The sequence below is a fragment of the Myripristis murdjan genome, chromosome 7 (assembly GCF_902150065.1).
Source record: "Myripristis murdjan chromosome 7, fMyrMur1.1, whole genome shotgun sequence".
Classification (NCBI taxonomy): domain Eukaryota; kingdom Metazoa; phylum Chordata; class Actinopteri; order Holocentriformes; family Holocentridae; genus Myripristis; species Myripristis murdjan.
In genome coordinates this window covers 26,305,827-26,323,889 of record NC_043986.1, presented here as the reverse complement: position 1 = coordinate 26,323,889, position 18,063 = coordinate 26,305,827, and the positions used below count along the sequence as shown (strand labels likewise).

General features: G+C 44.5%; 1 long non-coding RNA gene across 1 annotated transcript in view; it reads right to left on the bottom strand.

Annotated features, from left to right (window-relative positions):
- Positions 1-2,015: 2,015 nt before the first annotated feature.
- Positions 2,016-18,063, bottom strand: part of LOC115361653 (uncharacterized) — a 63,985-nt gene continuing 47,937 nt past the window's right edge. Inside the window, exon 3 of the long non-coding RNA XR_003928434.1 lies at positions 2,016-2,074. This is a non-coding gene — a long non-coding RNA (uncharacterized LOC115361653). The remainder of the gene's footprint in view (positions 2,075-18,063) is intronic.

Sequence of the window (18,063 nt, the reverse complement as noted above, 5' to 3'; positions counted from 1 at the left end):
AGCATGTGTGTGCATGTGGCGTCTGGGGGTTTAACTGGTGTCAAGTTGTGCAGAGTAAGAGGAAGAAAGAGAAAAGAGGAGGAGGAGAGGAGTAGGAGAAGGAGGGAGGAGGAGGAGGAAAGCTGCTCATCCCTACAGGCTGTGTTGTACATTATCAATTATGTCTCTCATTGTGTGCAGCGGTCGTTGCAGGAAGGCCTCTGCTCTGCTCTGCATTCTGACAGCTCTATGTAAATGGCTGGCTGGGGGCAATGACTTCACAGAGAAGGTCACCCTTCGTCCCGTGGTGCACATAAATGACTCTTTTATTCATTTTCAGGTTTACAAGAGTAGATGGGGAGGGGGTTAAGGAGAGAGAGAGGAGGAGGAGGAGGAAAGTAGGCAATAAGTATTCGCGAGGCAACCAGTGACGAAGACTGACATCTCCAAAATTACCTGTGGACAGCAACTGCCAATTAGAGGCGCGGTGTGCAGTTCCCCTGCCAGCTGGGCCACACCGCGCGGCCTCCATGTTGGATCACTACACGGCAAGCCCTTCCACAGTTTCACTTTAATAATTCACACAAGGCAGGGCAGCGGGCGGAGGGAGGAGGGAGGAAGGAGGAGGGGCCATGTACAAGAGACAATGTGTTTCTCGCTTGATATGCGAAAAGGCTGTCCATAGGAACACATAATGGGTCAGATGTGACTATGGTGTGTGTGTGTGTGTGTGTGTGTGTGTGTGTGTGTGTGTGTAGAAAGAGTGTGTAGTGCTTCCAGAGGTTTGCCTTTTGTGAGTCATTATGTTGTGCTTTCAGAGGGATACTTTCATGACTAAATATGAAGTCTTTAAGTATCTCCTCTCTCTCTCTCTCTTTCTCTCTCTCTCTCGCTCACTCGCTCCACCTCCACTCTCCATCACCACTTTCATTCATCTTTCTTCACTACAAGTCTAAAAAGATAATAAGAGGAGCAGTGGTTTCTGTGACAGGTATGAGTGCCAGGCCAAACAGAAGCAGCGGCCTCAGATGATGTAGTGTTAGAAATGAACACCGCCTCTTTCCTCAGCTCCCTCAGCTGCAGAAATCAAACCAAATCAATAAAAGTCATCTCTTCAGATGAACCTAAGCCATCAGAGGGAAGCAAAACTACTTTTACTAGGCCCAGGGGAAAACAACCCCCACCCCCACCCCCACCCCCACCTCGGCACTCCTCTCTCTTTCAATCTTCAATCCCTCCATCCCTTTGTTGTGTGTCACATTCGCGGCCGAGATGCACAGGAATAAAAGAAACAGATGTTTGCAAAATGGAGAAATAACCTTGAAAAGGTAGCAACTTGAGTCGGAGGGTTTAGACTGAAGTGCAGGGAGTAGATAAAAGACAAAAGAGAGACACAGACAGAGATGTGGGACAGTGGAGAGAGGGGTAAAAAGAGCGGCAAAAAAAACTTACGGGGTGGTAGAGGAGAGACCAACTATTTTTCTACTATGCTGATAAGGAGGAATATCAGGAATAAAAAAGTATGAGCAGCTCAAGGACATCCTTTTGAGTTTCTTTTTTTTTTCCTGTGTTGAATAAAAAAAAAAATTTCTCTGAAGTGAAGTCGGCAGAAGGAAAACGCTGAGCTGTGCTGTGCCATGCTGAGCTTAACTAGACTGAACTAAGCTGGACGGGGCTGAAGTAAGGACAAGGATGGGCAGGGCCAAGGGAGAGATTTGATGCGCTGTTTGATTTGTGTTTTTTCCACCCCAGCGCACCGTGCACTGGCCAGCATGGCACTGCCCAGTAAAGCTATACAACCCCCACCCGACCCCGATCACCCCCCACCACCACCCAACCCAACGCACCCCTCCCAACTCCACCCCACCTCTCTCCCTGCTGAGTTGGAAATCAGGGAAATGCCCAGGAAGCACATCTGGGATGTGGGGTGGTGTGTGGGGAGGGTGCGGGGTGAGACGGGGCAGTGGGAGAGTGCCCGTCACTCACCATGATTGGTCGAGCGGCTCTGCAGTCTCTGGGAGGCCTGACAGCGGCTGCTGGTCCTCTCCGCCTCGTGTCCACCGCTGGTTCACCAACTCGCCCCGAAACTCATTTTCTAACACCGTGAAGAGAGGAGAGGACACAGAGAGAGACAGAGAGAGAGGAGGGGTTAAGGAAGAGAAAGGGGTTAGGGAGGGGGTTGCAGGATTTGGAGTAGGGCAAGAAAAAGAAGAAAAAAGGGGGTAAAAAAAAAAAAAAAAAAAAAAAAAAGGAGAGTTGTCATGTTAAATCATCAGCATCAGCACCGACAGAGGGGGACAGTCGGCTGAGGAGGGGGTTTGGGGAAGGAAAGGGTGGGGAGGATGGGTGGGCGCTACTTCTGAGGTTGGTCAGGGCACTCAAGCATACTCCAGACACTAAAGGAACAGCGTGTGTGAGTGTGTGCTATGAACACACACACACATGCATGCACACGTCAGTAGGCACAGTTAAGTGCCCCAGCTGGGGTCCCTGTCAGTCTGCTATTAGAATCAATCAAATTTGTGCATTTTTATCAAGGTTTTCAGGGTGCATATACAAGCATGTTGGGGGATGGGTGTGAGGGGATACGAAGCAAGGATGGGGGGGGGTGGGGGGTGGGGGGCAAGGAATGGTCAGTAAATAATGAATCATCCATAAATCATGCCCCCCCCCCTTGCTTTTTTTCATCAAGGTAATAGCTCTTTGCTTCTTCATCTTCCTGATCGCGCGAGGGAAACATGCTAAATCTATTACAAATCCCTTTCCCCTTCTGAACAAAGTGGCGCTTTTCAGAGATGCCAGTGATGCAGGTGTTAAATACAACGCGGGGAGCTGTGCAAATGGTGGAGGTGGAAGTTACGTTTACCCGCAGTCTCGGTTAAGAGTTCAGAGAGAGTGCATCATCTTTTACTGTGCCAAAGACGATGTTATCCAATGAACGCCCAGGGGTGAACTTTTCAACTAGTGTTGCTTTAAGACACTTCAGCTCAGAGATGTAGCACAATGACTCTAAAACATCCTGAAGTTGCTCTAGCTCTCTTCCTCTCTCTCTACCCCCCCCCACTCTCTCTCTCTCTCTCTCTCTCTCTCTCTCTGCTCCTCTGTTTTAATGCACTGCTGAGCTGGTAAAGTGAAATCTGATTCTTTTCAGATATCTATAGCCTTTGGCTTTCACCTTTATTTCATCTGTGCATCTTTGCAGCAAGTGGTGGAACATGGTGAAAAGGGAAGTGCCCTTGAATTCACAGATTCTCAGATTCACCCTCCATATGGGTGACCTATCCGATCGTCCTCTGGTACTTCTTGGAGAAAATAACATTCACGCAGAGCAAGGACTAGGTCAAGTAGCTTTGAATCCTTTCTATTAAATATGTTATCTGAAGTAGAGTAAGTATTCTTGATTAGTTCCTTATACATATGCAAACCCTTTCAAATATTCCCAAATGGTTTACATTTAAAATAAACTCATTGAAACCATGATATAAACTATACAGAGGAGAGACAAAGAAAGAGTGGCATGGCTCTTTCAAAACAACCTCTACCGGTCTGACAGGCACCAACACAAAAACCTCTTCACACTTGAGTGTGGATTTAAATCCCTGGCCTTTGTAGAGTACATTAGCAAGATGTATCTGTCCATCCAATTTTCCTCTCCCTATTATCTCTGCTTTTTCATCTCCCTTCTTGCTTATTCGCTTGCTGTTTCAAAGATGTAGTGAGACTTATTTCCATAGTCATGAAAAATAACAGGAATAAGAGATGTTGTCCTGCGCATGAACCCACGGTGCATGAAAAGTGCACACTCAAAGCAATCTCCATCCCAAAGCAAAGAGACGGGCGGTGAGACAACAAAAGACTGAGCGTTCATATCGGACAGGTCCTGAAGCAGACCAGACCGGCCCTCCCCAAACCCCTCCTTGTCTCTTTCCATCCCCCATCAAACTCTCTGCCCCCTTCCCCTCCACGCTCAGCCCTACTTTGCCCATTACATCCAAACCTCGCCAAGCCCAGCCAAGCACTCTGCAAAATGCTTGTTTATCAACTTTCACTTCCCCCTCAGTGAAAAAGTGATTACAGCAGCAATACTGTTCATCTGCATCTCTATCTCTGTCTCTCTATCTCAGCTATCTCTATCTTTACCCTTACAAACACAAACATGCAAACACTTTATTTCTGTCTCTATAGCAGCCCATCTCTTTTTGCCTCATTCTTACAACCACTTTAAAAGTGAAGTAAAGTGAGCTTGGTCCTGTATTGTTACTTTGGGGGCAGCGGAGGACCCAACTGAGAGCCACTCGTAAATGCCAAATATATAACAGCACTCTTTTAGGACACATCGCCCTGGGCCATGTGTCACTGTCTCTGCCCAGTCTGCTCCGTCCTGAGTCACCATTCCTGCTCGCACTATAGTTCAGACCAGACCGGGGTCAAATAGCTGTTGCAAATAATTCAGGGCACTGGCTGGCATGAGGTATCAGGGTGGGGTTTACAACATCACGGCAAAGCAGAGTGTCAGGTAAGCTGCCAATCACAGAAGAGGTGGCTAATTTGACTTTTTGAGTACTCTCCTGTGATTGCCTAAACTTTCTGGCACCCGTTGCATTATGTAGCACACCCCAACCATCTGGCACCTAATTTGAGCCTGGTCTGATTTAGACATGAGTATCGCCGCTTATTCTTTGATCAGATGCGGTACATTCCCGACTAAAAGACTCAGCTCATTATTTTGCAATGAAAATTAGAGAATGAGACAATTAGCTGATTGTCAAGGAGGTGCTGTCATGGATGGGTGAACGAATAAATGATATATGTCTCTTAAGATTTTGTGCTTTTATCACAGCAGACATGTCTAAAGGTAAACCCTGCTGAAAAAAAATTAAAAATCTATTTCACCCTTGTCCTGCTAAAATGGAAAAAAAAGGATGTATAAATAAATAAAGTAAAACTCAGGGGGGAGCCTTTTAAAAGAAAACAAAGTTTAGGCTCAAGTAATACCATTAAAGGCCTCGGCTTATTGTACTGGGACAATGGAGCAAAGACAGACCTAAATCCATAGTTAGATTAAATACCCGGGTGAACTGTCTGTAACAGTATTAGTGTACGTACAGGACCAGGGCCAGCTGTACACCCCTGGTCCTGTTAAGCAGGATTTAGAGACAACTTAGTGTGATTACAGCGAGCCAGGCAAGGCTCTTATAGGGAAGACAGAGAAATCAAAAGTTATGTATAGCTGGACAGTGTAGTACTCTCCATCTGCATCCTGCAATTTTCATGGGCCAAATGTGATGGGAAACTCTGCAGCCCAGATTATCTCATAAGTGCATGCAGAATTTGTCATATATGGCTAAAAAAAATACTATACTGATGATTTATCTTTTTCAAAATATCCATTTGTAGTGTAAAACTTCCATCTTGCCATTCTTTGATAGTCCAGGCTGAAGGTCAAGTTAAGAAAGGCACTGCTACCAGAAAGGTAAGTAATAAAAGCATGCTTTTTGTCAGAGTCAAGACAAAGTGGCTTTGCGGTGGATGGGTGTCTTCTTGATTATGGGATGGGGGCTGGGGGTGTGAAGGACAGCACCATGGTAACCAGTTTTTGGAGAAGGTCCCCTGGGGGGCACCCTGACCTCAGCATCTGAGAATCAACACCACCATGTCACTGCTACTTATACAATCTTATTGGAAATAGAAAATACAATAACTGTAGGGATTTTTGCACCTGAATGTCCTTTGCCTGAGGCTAGTTTTTTTTTTTTATTTTATTTTATTTTATTTTGGTTTGGTTTTTTTTTTCTTTTTTCTTTTTCTATAACAGCCACTTTCCTTTCTGGGTCCTACTGCAATTTACTGCACTATTTACTGCGCTTTGGTTTGCAAAGCTTATGTTTTCATTTATTTGCATTTATTCCATTTAATGCAGAGCATAAAATTCATTATTTCAAGGCTTTCATTTTAAATGCCTCTTCACCACTGAAAGCTTGGTCGACCCTGACCTTTGCTTGTATTGCTTAGATTTCTGATAGGCTTTGAATGACGAGGGTGCAATTTGGCCCCAGCTGCTCCTCCGACATGTTTATTGCACTCCCTTCTCTGGCACCTGCTGTCCTCACCATGGGCTATTCAACTCTTCATAAATAGAGAGGTTTGCTATCATGTTCACTAAAAAAAGAAAGGAGGACAGAAAGAAAGAAAGAAAGAAAGAAAGAAAGAAGAAGAAGAAGAAGAAGAAGAAGAAGAAGAAGAACTTCAGTACTAGGCCCTGTGCTAAACGCAGCCCTATACTCGTTTGTTACAGCCTACACACAACATAAGGCACCAATAACCTAATTCTGTAATCCCTTGAAACTAGGCTACATTGCAGGGGAAAAGTGAGCGGAAGAAAAACAATAGGTGTTTAATCATTTGTTGTACGATGCGTTAAATCTCGAGCCTGGTATTGCTTCTGCGTTATGCCAAATAATGCACTCAGAGCACTACAGATGATGGATATGAAACTATCTACCACGGTAGGCTACTAAGCAAGCTTTAGAGTTCAAAACTCGATCTTATAACTATAAGCGACAGTTTCCAGCAGCCTAGCAAAGATCTGCTCTTTCTTTAAAAAACAAACAAACAAACAAACAAAACAATAATTACTTAAATAAAAAGAGCGGATAGGTAATCTGTCTAATCAGTCGTTGAATCATAAGACATCACAGCAGCACAAACATTATTATTATGATTTCCCATAAGGAGCTTTTTTCATAAGCTATGTCAGATCGATTTGAAACGAATTTGTTATTTATTTAAAAGGACTCTAAGCTCTATTTCTGCAAAAAAAGGTGGGTAAAGCAAGTTCAGATGGGTGTACCATAAACTACACCCCTGCTTCTTACACCCTGCAGAGACTGTCGCCGCTAACCGCCTCAACTAATGGAACAGCCTCAGCTTGTCATAAGAGCAGTTGTTTGCGCCACTGAATGATCAAGCGATATTAAACAGCCTTATACTGTGATCCGAGCGGGAAGGGAGACAAACTTAAAGGGCAGGTGACATAATACTGTGCATCATCATCATCCCTCATCTCTTTCCTCCATCTTAGGACGCAGGTGCTTTGACAGACCGTGAGGCGCGCGCATACACACACACACACGGACACACACACACACAGACATACACACAGCGCATTATGGAGCCATCTAAGCAGAGCAGTGCGAAGGATATTCAAAAAGACACCACGCACAGCACACATATGCATCAGGCAGAGTCTCGGGGTGAATCCGCCGAGATGATCACTTCAAAATCCAGGGAAATCTGCAGCTCCTGCCTGCCTCCGACGCCCGGTGTTTATTTCCAGCGCGCTTCTAAGGACTTTTTATCTGCGCATCACTAAAGGCGGCTGACATTTGAAGAGAGCATCTCTGTTTTTTGCTGCAGAGGATCAAATGGCCAACCCCTCCCTCTCTCTCTCTCATACACACACACTCCATCCATCCATCCGTCCGTCCGTCCGTCCATCTACACACACACGCACACACACACACTCACACGCACGCACGAACACACACACACACACAAACACGGTTGGGAGTCCTGCACAACGCCCATTGTCACACCGTAATCACACAACTGCTATTTGGGGTTTAACTCCACAAAGATGTAGGACCTAAGAGTTTACAGTAGAAATTCAGAGACGTAATGTGTGGTGGCACTGTAATACCCGCTGGTATACAGAGTACAGTACAGGCTAATTTATTCCTAGAGATAGAAGGTGAAACTAGAGGACAGAGTGGAGGAGCGCTACTGAATTCACTCCAGGTTCGCTCCAGTTAGTAAAAAGAGCAATCAGAAGACTATAAAATAGTCTATATTTAGGCTGAGTGCTATTCTTGAATCCCAAACAGTGATCAACTACTCAGACAGAGGCAGAGTGACAGAGAAGTGGGTAAACACGCATCACTGAGATCCTGAGACAGCGCCATAGTTGGTTTATTCTCACTTATAATAAGGCATTACTGTTAATCTGAACACGCTTTTGGGGGAGCAAACAGCAGCTTCTCTATTAAGAACATCTTTAAATACCAAACTACCTCAATTAATCTGTACTGAAAAGGTAAAGAAACCCGAATCGACAAGCCTAGCTTGTACTTTCACACACACATACACACACACACACACAAAAAAAAACATCAAGTCAAACTGTCGAGTGATCGAAACGGCCAAGTAAGTTTTAACCCTCACAGCCCTTGATCGAGGAATTAGAAAATTGTAACATTGGAATACAGTATCAGTCTGCTCAAAATTATGTAGTCGGCGATTCTTTAAAATTCTGTAAGAAATTCATCGTATTATCAAAGTTATGCAAAAATAGGCTTTGAAATGCGCGATTAATAATATAAACGTAAAAACCTTAGGAGAGCAAAATTACCATAAATTTCTTATTACCTGAATTCCACAATTTTGCCTTTGGCGGTTGGCGCTGCGTCCTTGTTGTGTTTCGAGAGTTCAGCTCGCTGTCAAGTAGTTTGTTAAAAGATATCCCGAGTAAAGGTTTAAAAAACGATCATCTATCCCGTTACAAATGTCCAGATATGATAAATGAGGGGGAAACGAAGGTTTCCGAGCGGCCTCTCCTGCAGCGCACCGGCGCACGGCTCCGGATCGAGGCGTTAAGATGTTACTTGTTTGTAAGCAAAAACATGGCTTCATTTGCCTTTGTCAGCGAGAAAAACGTAATATTGACTTACCTTTCCCTCATGAGCCATTGTACCCCCCCTCCCCTCCCTCCCCACGCCCCCCATCCCCTCTCCACCCCCTCTCCTCCCTCCGCCCTTTGCCATGACATCACGGAAGCTGGAGTAAAACCTCCAGCATCGAATGGGCAGGGCTTGTGGTCCCCCCTTTACTACGGTGTAACTCAATGGGCATGTGGGTGTATGCTCTCTCTCTCTCTCTCTCTCTCTCTGTATCATCCATCCGACTTCTCCTTCTCTCTCACACTTCAAACACACATACATCCCCATCCAAGAAAACTTACAACTTTAATTAGACCAGCGCGCCTCTATACTGCATGCTCTGCCAAAATAAACAAACAAGTAAATAAATATATAAAAATTAAAAGAAGTTCTCCCAAACTGCTTCCCACCCCAAAACATTTGAAATATGAAATCGTACACGGTGTGTGAATATATAATGTCAGGAATCACCCCTGCGCATTTGGATGCTTCATCTGATGTCTACGGGGTGCAGTCAGCTACAGTACACAGCAGAATGAGCTCATGTTTTCATATCTCACCCGCTGACAAGTCTTTGATGCTCCGAAAACGCATTAATGGAGGTTACTAGCTGCTGCCATCCTTCACCCCCACAGATCCTACAAAGTGGTACCGTCCAATAATTCATTCAGGGGAGTTTTTTTTCCTCGGGCTGGGAATTGATGTAGTATAGCTGTATGCCCTGAGTTAGTATGTGCGCTATGCAGTGACAGCATCTGATAATTTGTCCGTATGGAAAGAGGGTTTTAACGGCGTATCACAAAGACAAGTCGTTACGCAGCGTTAAACTAAAAAATATTTATACTCCGGGGACGTGAGGGGCTGGGAGTGCAATGGAAATGCCTTATCAAGTTGAATTATCACAGAAAAGAATCGGGCCCAGGCAGAGGAACAAAAAACTTTTGAACAATGCCCTTTTAAAATTGTGCCAAGTTTGTTTCCACGTTTAAAAGTCTTTAAACGAGAGTGGCGCCTTTTGACGAGGCGATTACTATCAATTACAGATTTGTTAGCAAGAGTTTGGAGTTAGGATTATTGAGGGAATGCTGCCAGCTGCCAGCGTAGCACTGAACAACAAACAGTCTTAATAGTGCAACTTGGAGTCACTCCCAAATGTTGCACACACCGTGGTTTTGCTTTGCTGTTTTGAAACCATTAGTGGAAATGACAACCATTCATTACAAGCCATTTGAGAATAGTCCCCACAAATGCCATCCTTTATCTGCTGTCTCCACGCCGCGTACGCAGGGAATATTCAAAAAGCCCAACCTTCAGCTTTCAGAAATTCTATTAAATTCTTATCTCTTTGCAGCAGGCTCTTTTTGTGCAATCCCATTGTTATGCATTGGAGCTGAAATCAATCACCGGCCGTGCACGCCGCATCAGTATGATTTCAGTCTGTGGGTGCAGAGAGAGGATTCACAAAACAGCATCGACAATCGAATAAACAAAAGAGGCAAAATATGAAAAAATCAGTGGCGCCACCCGGGCCATGATCCATGCAGACACATCACGTGAAAACTTGGGCCTGCTGGCGAGGTGTGTGGGTGCAGGCCGAGCAGCCCACTGCGAGATTTAGAGGACTGTCTGACATGTATTTTCATCATTATAAAAGAGGATAATTATCACATGCACAGCTGTAATGTACACACAGATGTAAGCGGTGTGTGCAGGTGTGATGTTAGTGCGTGTCTGTGTGCGCGTTCAGGACCCAGGACAGCTCCGCCGCGCTGAGTCGTGTGTGCGTGGGTGTTCAGGACCCTGGACAGCGGCTCGGGACTCTGCAGGCCTGCACAATGCGTTACATAAGCTTATTGTTGAGGCCACAAAGCCTTTTGTCTGTATGGTGTTTTGTCTAACGATTTGCCTCATTAGGTGTAGCACGCGGCGAAGTTTAATGGCGTAATGGAAGGATATTTTTGGAAAGAGTTTTTTTTTTTTTTTTAATTATTTACTTTATTGATTTATGATTCTGAATAATCATGCTGTTCCAAATATTTTCATGGTATTTTACATTTCAGTACACCTTCATCTGAGCCTCTAGATTGCATCGCTGTTTGTCATTATTTAATTTTGAGGGATGAGACGAAGTTACACAGCAGCCTCTTTCCTCAGTCAGTAGGCCACATCAGCTGAAAAACTTTTCTTCTATTGTTAAAAAAAAAAAAAAAAAAAAAAAAAAAAAGTCTGGCTGCAGATGCAGATGGCACAGAGGCATATAGCAGTCAATGGTCACGTCGCTCCAGACTACAATTTGTATGGTGGCTATATTGTGTCGGGCCGGGCCCAGGCAGCCAGTATAAATATTACATGGGGCAGCAGCTGACTGAGCGCTAGGTTGGGACCGGGGAGGCCCCTATAGTCCCTCGACAGATGGAACAAGCCGACAGAAAAAGTTTTTAATAAGCCCGCAGCTTGGCATTGTCCCCACGGTACCGGGGCCACACGGTCCCCTAGGGGACCAACTGTCCTTTGTCTGGCCAGTTTTACCACAAGGCTGAAGTTTAGTTTCGACTAGACTCCGGAAAGAAGTTTTCAAGTTTATTTAGAAATAGTAGAAATTACGCAGGTGATTTTTCTTGATGAACAAGCCTACAACCTGTTGTCGGAAGTCCACCGCTTCTAAGTTGCAAAGTGTTTGGCCTGCAGCTGGTGGGGTTAAGCCCCTGAAATTTAAGCCTCTTTTAATCCTACGGGCTGAGAGGGACAAAAACTATAAGGCTTATATTTTAGAGATAAACAGCCCTACTGTCGCGCATGGCCGGACTTTTTTCAACAGTTAATTTAAACCGGTTTACTTTAATTTAAACCTACACATTTACTTTAATTACCCTTTCCAATTTACATCTAAGCCATAAAACAAAAGCAGACTTAGGTTGCAATACATAACCTTAGACATGTATGTACTGTAGCCTACTGGGCAGATGTCTTTACACATCTCAGTATCTACGACGTCGAAAGAGAAACTACATGCTAAGTCTTATAAAGTTAATCAAATCGAGGATACGAACCTAAAAAAGTGCGACACAGCTTCATCTTCGCGGTCCTCCTCTCTCGCTCGCTCCACTCCCTCAGACAGCCGCCAAGTGCTGGCAAGTTTACTTCTGGGGAACAAAGTTGCTCAAACTTTAGTTCAACTTCCCAGCCGGTGAGGGGAGGGCTGCTGGGCGGGACAAACAGCTGACTGACGCTCATGGACAGCCAATAGCAGGGCGGTGTGTCCTCCTGCTGCCAGTTGCTGAACCAATCAGAGCCTCCCAGTCTGAGCTTTCAACAACAATAGCCTGAGCAGCAACAAAGGGCATCTGCTGCGCCTTGCTGAGCACTCAACTTCTCACACTCACCCCGAGCTTTCCCAGCAATCTGATTTTACACCTAAGAGCTGAAATTAAAAAAAAGAAATCAAAAACCAAACCTTGTCAGCTTTCTCAAATAAGTTTGAAAGTAGCAAACAAAGGTATAATTTGAGCAATATTTTTGAGTTATTTTGCATGGCCCTGACTGACCAACAGCTGATGTATGGCATAAGGTTAAGAAAGAAATTGGAATAACTGTATGGTGAAATCTAGAGGCATATTAGGAGAAAAATATTGGTACTATACATACAGAAATGGTATGAGCTGAATGAGTGATAAAATTACTACTGGGGAATATTTCAGATTTTTTTTCTGCTGGGGAAGGAATGCCAGTGTTAACCATTTTAAGTTGTGTGTTTAATCCCCTCAACCAAATACCACACAACATTAATTCATACTGTTTTCCTCATTTTTGCTCCCAGTCATTCTGTCATTTTGTTTTCATTTTCTTTAACCCACTATCATTTTTGTTATTTTCCTTTGTTTTCTGGTTTGGTATTTCAAATGCCTCGCATTAATCTCGGTACTTGTACTGTGCTGAAAACCACTTGCTGTCCTTTTTTGACATTTCTTTTGTAACATCAGTTTGAAAAGTGCTATTTTCTAAAGAAATATTTGATTACTTTGCTAGCTTCATATAAGGAACTTAAGGATACATTTTTCTGCTCTCGCTCCGGGCCTATTCAGTGTGTTTGTGTCTGGAACAGACAGACAGGTCCTCCCTCCCATTAGCAGATGGTCTGCCAGATAATGAGCTCTCCCATCACTTGTTCCCATTGCCCCCATCCCAGTCTCCAGCTCTCCAAGACGTGGTGGAGGGTAAAGCCATCAAAATTCACTCTACTGCATTCCTGTTTGTGCACTGACTTTTATTTTATGCACATATAATCATTATTTTTTTCTAACTAGGAGCCTGTATTTGTGCTATTTATAAATATTTTATAATTGTGTTCAACTAAACTAAACTAAGTTAAATTAAACTCAGATGACACATGCACTTTTAAAAGTGTGTGTAATGAAACTAAACAAAGCCCAGTTGACCAGCCTTTTTAAGCATGTATATTTGTTTGCTACTAAACAAAACTAACCTAAACTGGATTAAACTAAAAGTAAGCTAAAACTAAACTAAACTAAACTGAAGTAAACTAAAGTAAACTGAAGTAAACTGAAGTAAAGTAAAACTAAAATGAAAAAATAAAATTAAGTGAACAAAAACTAAGCTAAACTAAAATCAACTGACCAACTATTGTAAGCTGTAACTGTAACTAAGCTAAACTAAATCAAACTAAAACTAAGCTAAAACTAAGCTAAACTCAGCTGACCAAGCTTTGTGTAATTGCTTGGTACAAAATTGAACTACAACTAAAATAAAACCAAACTAAACTAAACTAAATCAAACTAGAACTAAGCAAAAATTAAAAAGTAAAATAAAAACTGAATGAAACTAATTTCAGGTGACATTGTTATGAACTAGAATAACTGCGTTACGGAACAAAACTCAATTTAAACTCAGGTGATCTATCTTTTTATTTGTGAAATGGGTCACCAACCTTTTTAACCTGACCATGATTTTTAATCATACATAAAATCCCATCTTATCTATTCTATCTATCCTATCCTATCCTGCAGTGTCATATGATCTAGGCTAAATACTAAGCTCCCAAAATAGCTCTTAAAAAAAAAAAAAAAAAAAAAAACTCAAAATGAATTAATGTGATCCTTAAGTATATAAACCTCTTTCCTCTCTCCACATCTCCTCAACCCCCATCTCCTTTCTTCCCCGCACTTCCACATCAGCCCTCACTGCACAGAAACTGGAGGAAACACACACACGTAATGAATTCACTGCTTATTAAACTGGCTTTCGGTGTGTGTGCGGACAAAGAGGGACTGCTGGGTCTCCACTAATGCCGTGGCAAGTTTTTTTATCTGAGGATGCCAGACACCCTCTTGTATTCTTCCTGAGCACGGCGCTCTCATTAGCCTATTAACTTCAGCCAACACCCCCCCCCCCCCACCACCACCACCACCCCCACCACCTCCCCATTTCACCCCACCCCATCCCATCTATCCCACTACCCAGATAGGACAATCACCAAACCCCTACCTAAACATACACACACACACACACACACACACACACACACATACACATGCACAACCCTCTCCACCCTCCCCTTCCCATATTCTCTGCTTTGTATAACAAGCAGCTGAACTCTGACTTAGCCTCCAGCTGTCCCGGAGAAGGTGACAATAAAGTTTAAACAAATACACGCGGAGAGAAGAGCAGGAAACAAGACCTTGTTGAGAAAATGACCCTCGCGAGCCAATTAATGGAAATTTCACTCCATCTTTATTATCATCATTATTCAACAGTCCTCTTAAATGTTAACTCCTACGCTTTCATTATCATTTTCCAACATCTTGAATAATAACAACTTTCTTCTGCACTGGTAGGGAGACGAGTGGGTCACAGCTCTGCGAGAGTAAAGAAAAAAAAAATAGTTTTTTCCTTTAATAAGTGCGCAGATCTGTGTTTGAATAACCATGAAAGAGGAAGCTGGGCATAATTGTAGCAACACTCAAGAACTTTGATCCGGCAGAAGTTTGCAGGATGATGTGATGAGAGGGAGGTGTGTTTTCTGTAACTTGGCTTGACATTGGACGCACACAAACCTACACACATATCTCGCACACCCCGGCCTCACAGATGGACGTTTGACATCAGCGTCTCGCTCTCGGCCTCGTGAACACAATCGGGTTCACAGCGCGATGGCTGTATTGCCCTCGCACCCCCATCCCTCCCTCCCTTCTTCACTCTCTCTCTCCTTCTCTCTCACTTTCACGCCCCCGATCTCGCTCTCTCTTTCTCCTTAACATCCATGGAGCATGATCATACCCATATCTGTCAGCTCCCATTAGACACAGCTAAGCGCTTGACTCACTAGTGTATGGTATAGGGAGAGATTTAAAAAAAAAAAAAAAAAAAAATCTTTGTAGTTCATTCAAATACTCATCCCAACACACCATGTTTGTTAACATAATCAACTTTGGTGGTGTATAAAAATATATGCAGCATGCTCGCCTTTTAACGTGATAAAGACACAAACTGCCTCTGGCTCTTCATTACCCACTTATTACACTTCTCTTCCCTCTCTGCTTTGTGGGAGTTATAAATTTTTAACAGGCAGGAACACACACGCATGGATATATATGTATATTCACACACACACAGACACACACACATACACACACACATACGAAAGTGGAAGGAAGTGTGTTATGGAAGGCCAACAGACAGACAAAGTTTGGTCTGGGTGCCACTTTGGATGACCGTCATGTCTCTGGAGACCCCCACTGCCTCACCCTCCAACCCTCCACACGCCCCCCTCCCACCCTATCAACGTCCGCCCAGCTTGGGCCTCCCCACAGGGGATGGGGGCACTGGTGGGGGTGACACGTGGAATGGGGTCAGCGCTGCCAAAAGGCATCACATCGCCCCGTTCCCCTCTGTCGTCTGCCCCTCTTGTCTGTCTGCTGCACTTTTCTGTCACTTTGGGGGGAAAAAAATGTAGACTTGCTCGAGACTTTTTTTTTTTTTTCTCCCACTTTTTTTCCCCTCCTCAAACCTGCCGGCCCAGAGTCTCGTAATCTGCATGGCAACGCCTCAAGCAACCCACGGCGCCCCCCGCAATCACACACACACACACACACTGCGCTGAGGGAGTTGTAAATAAGCTACACTCCCCTTTCACCCCCCACACACTCTCTGCCCGCCCCTGGCTGAGGTCAACTCCCTGACCTCCCGTCGCCCTCCAAAGTCACACAGTCAAATTCTTTACGGCCTTCCCTTCCCTGCCACGATTTCCCCACGTCCAACTCCCAGTCCTCCGTCCGACATCGCTGCTCTCGCTCTCCACACCCTCCCGTCCCTCTGCGACCCCCCCCCCACCCATGCCATCCTTTCATCCTCTCCCCGTTCATGCCTGTGACTGCCCACCCCATGTCTCCTCTCTGCTCTCCACTTTCACTCTTCCTCACTCTTGCCTCCTCTGCCCCTGGTCTCCTCTTTTCTGCTCACCCTCTCTATCTTTTCCTCTCCTTGGCCCCCTCCTTCCCCTTTCTCTCTCTCTCTCTCCTCTCTGCCTCCTGTGCTCTCCCGGCAGCAGCAGGCTGGGCAAATATGCGCCCTGAGCAGCGGTAAATACAGGCAGCACTTCACAAACAAGGCCTGATTACAATGACAAAGGCTGCCACACTTTAGGGAGGAGCTTGGAGCAATTTGGAGGCTGCGGGGGCCATTGAGCGAGTGGCATACTTAATGGGCTTTGTGTGCCAGAAGAAAAGGGCCTGAGCTTCTGGGCCCAGCTGTCACTATGGAAAATATCAGACTGACACAGCACCCGACGCTCTTTGGCTTGCTCTCTTTTCTTCTTTCAACCCCCCCCGCTCCCCTTCTTCTCCTTCCACTCTTTTTTCTCTAGTTAGCGAGCACAAAAAAGTGAAAGCTGTTGGGAAAGGGGGAAAAAAAAGCTAAATGAGATCTCTCTTTCTTGATCTCACACACATGGGGAGAAAAGCAAGTATGCAAGTTGCGGTTGCGCGCGCACACACACACACACACACACACACACACACACACACACACACACACATACACACATACACATAGACATAGACCAGGAAAAAAAAAAAAAAAAAAAAAAAAAACATGCACACGAGGCTGACTCTGCAGCAATTATTCAAGCCCTAAACCCAGAGGGATAAATGACATTATTACATTTCACTACTTAATTATGTGTGTGTGGATAGTTACTAAGCGTTAGCCATCATGCATGCATAATGCAGCAAGATATAGTCACTTCGCATCATAAAGCACCCTTTCATTACCAGATGTATTTCAGAAGGAAAACAAATTAATAGATGTGCACTGTAAAATAGTCCCGTCTCACTGAGAAAAATAAATATAAGCATTACTGGCAAATATATGATGGTTAGGACTAACGTGGCAAAAATAACTTGAACCTTTTGTGGGTTTCCAGTGGTGCCAAATGACAGTTTATTCTCTGGAAATGATTTTTCTCCAGAGATAATGGGCTTGGCTCCATAACAAAGACAGAGAGATCCTCTGAAGCAGCTCTCTGGTTACGCTATCTGAATCCATGTAAAGAAGAGCTCACACTCCAGATCCAACTGTATTACACCAGCTCTGTGACTTATGGCACTGTAACATGCAGCATAATACACACACCCACGCAGACACACACCAGCGTGCACACAGGCAAGCACACGCGCGCACACACGCACAGACGTACCCACACACAAACAGAGACGCAAACACATGCACACAGACTGAGCGCAGCATTATTGAAACACAGCACAAAGCCAGAGTTGGATGTTGTTTCACCTAATCTCTTTGATACCACTGTGGTGCTGCTAAGCTCCAGAAAATCAGCTTAGCAGATGTCCTAAAGTGTAGGTGGCTTGTTTCATGAGGCAAGAGAGGAAAATGCTACAAGAAGAAGTGAAAGAGGGTGGGTGGGGGCAGGGCCGCAGATTTGGAAAGGGGCCCTGACTAGTCCTACTCAATCCCCTTTTTACTTCTGTCTGCCAGGCACAGTTGCTCCAACAAAGTACAAGGACTTTTTTTCCTCACTTTATCCATCAACCCATCCTCACGCTTTTCAGAATGTGTGTGTTTTTGGGAGGGCGTGTAGGGGAGAGAGTTGAGTGGAGTGTGTTATTTCTCTTGAAGAGCCGGGTCAAAGTAATTCTGCGGCTGTGCTTGTGACAATAACGATGATGATGATGATGATGACGATGACGATAATGTTTACACACGCTGCTTCCCCCTCAAACCATAACCTGTAGTCAGACGTCAGCTGATTGCATTCACGGTGTGAGTGTGTGCACGCTGGTCACACTCACACACCCACATTATCAGCGTAAGTGGAGTGAGACATCTGTATGCAAAT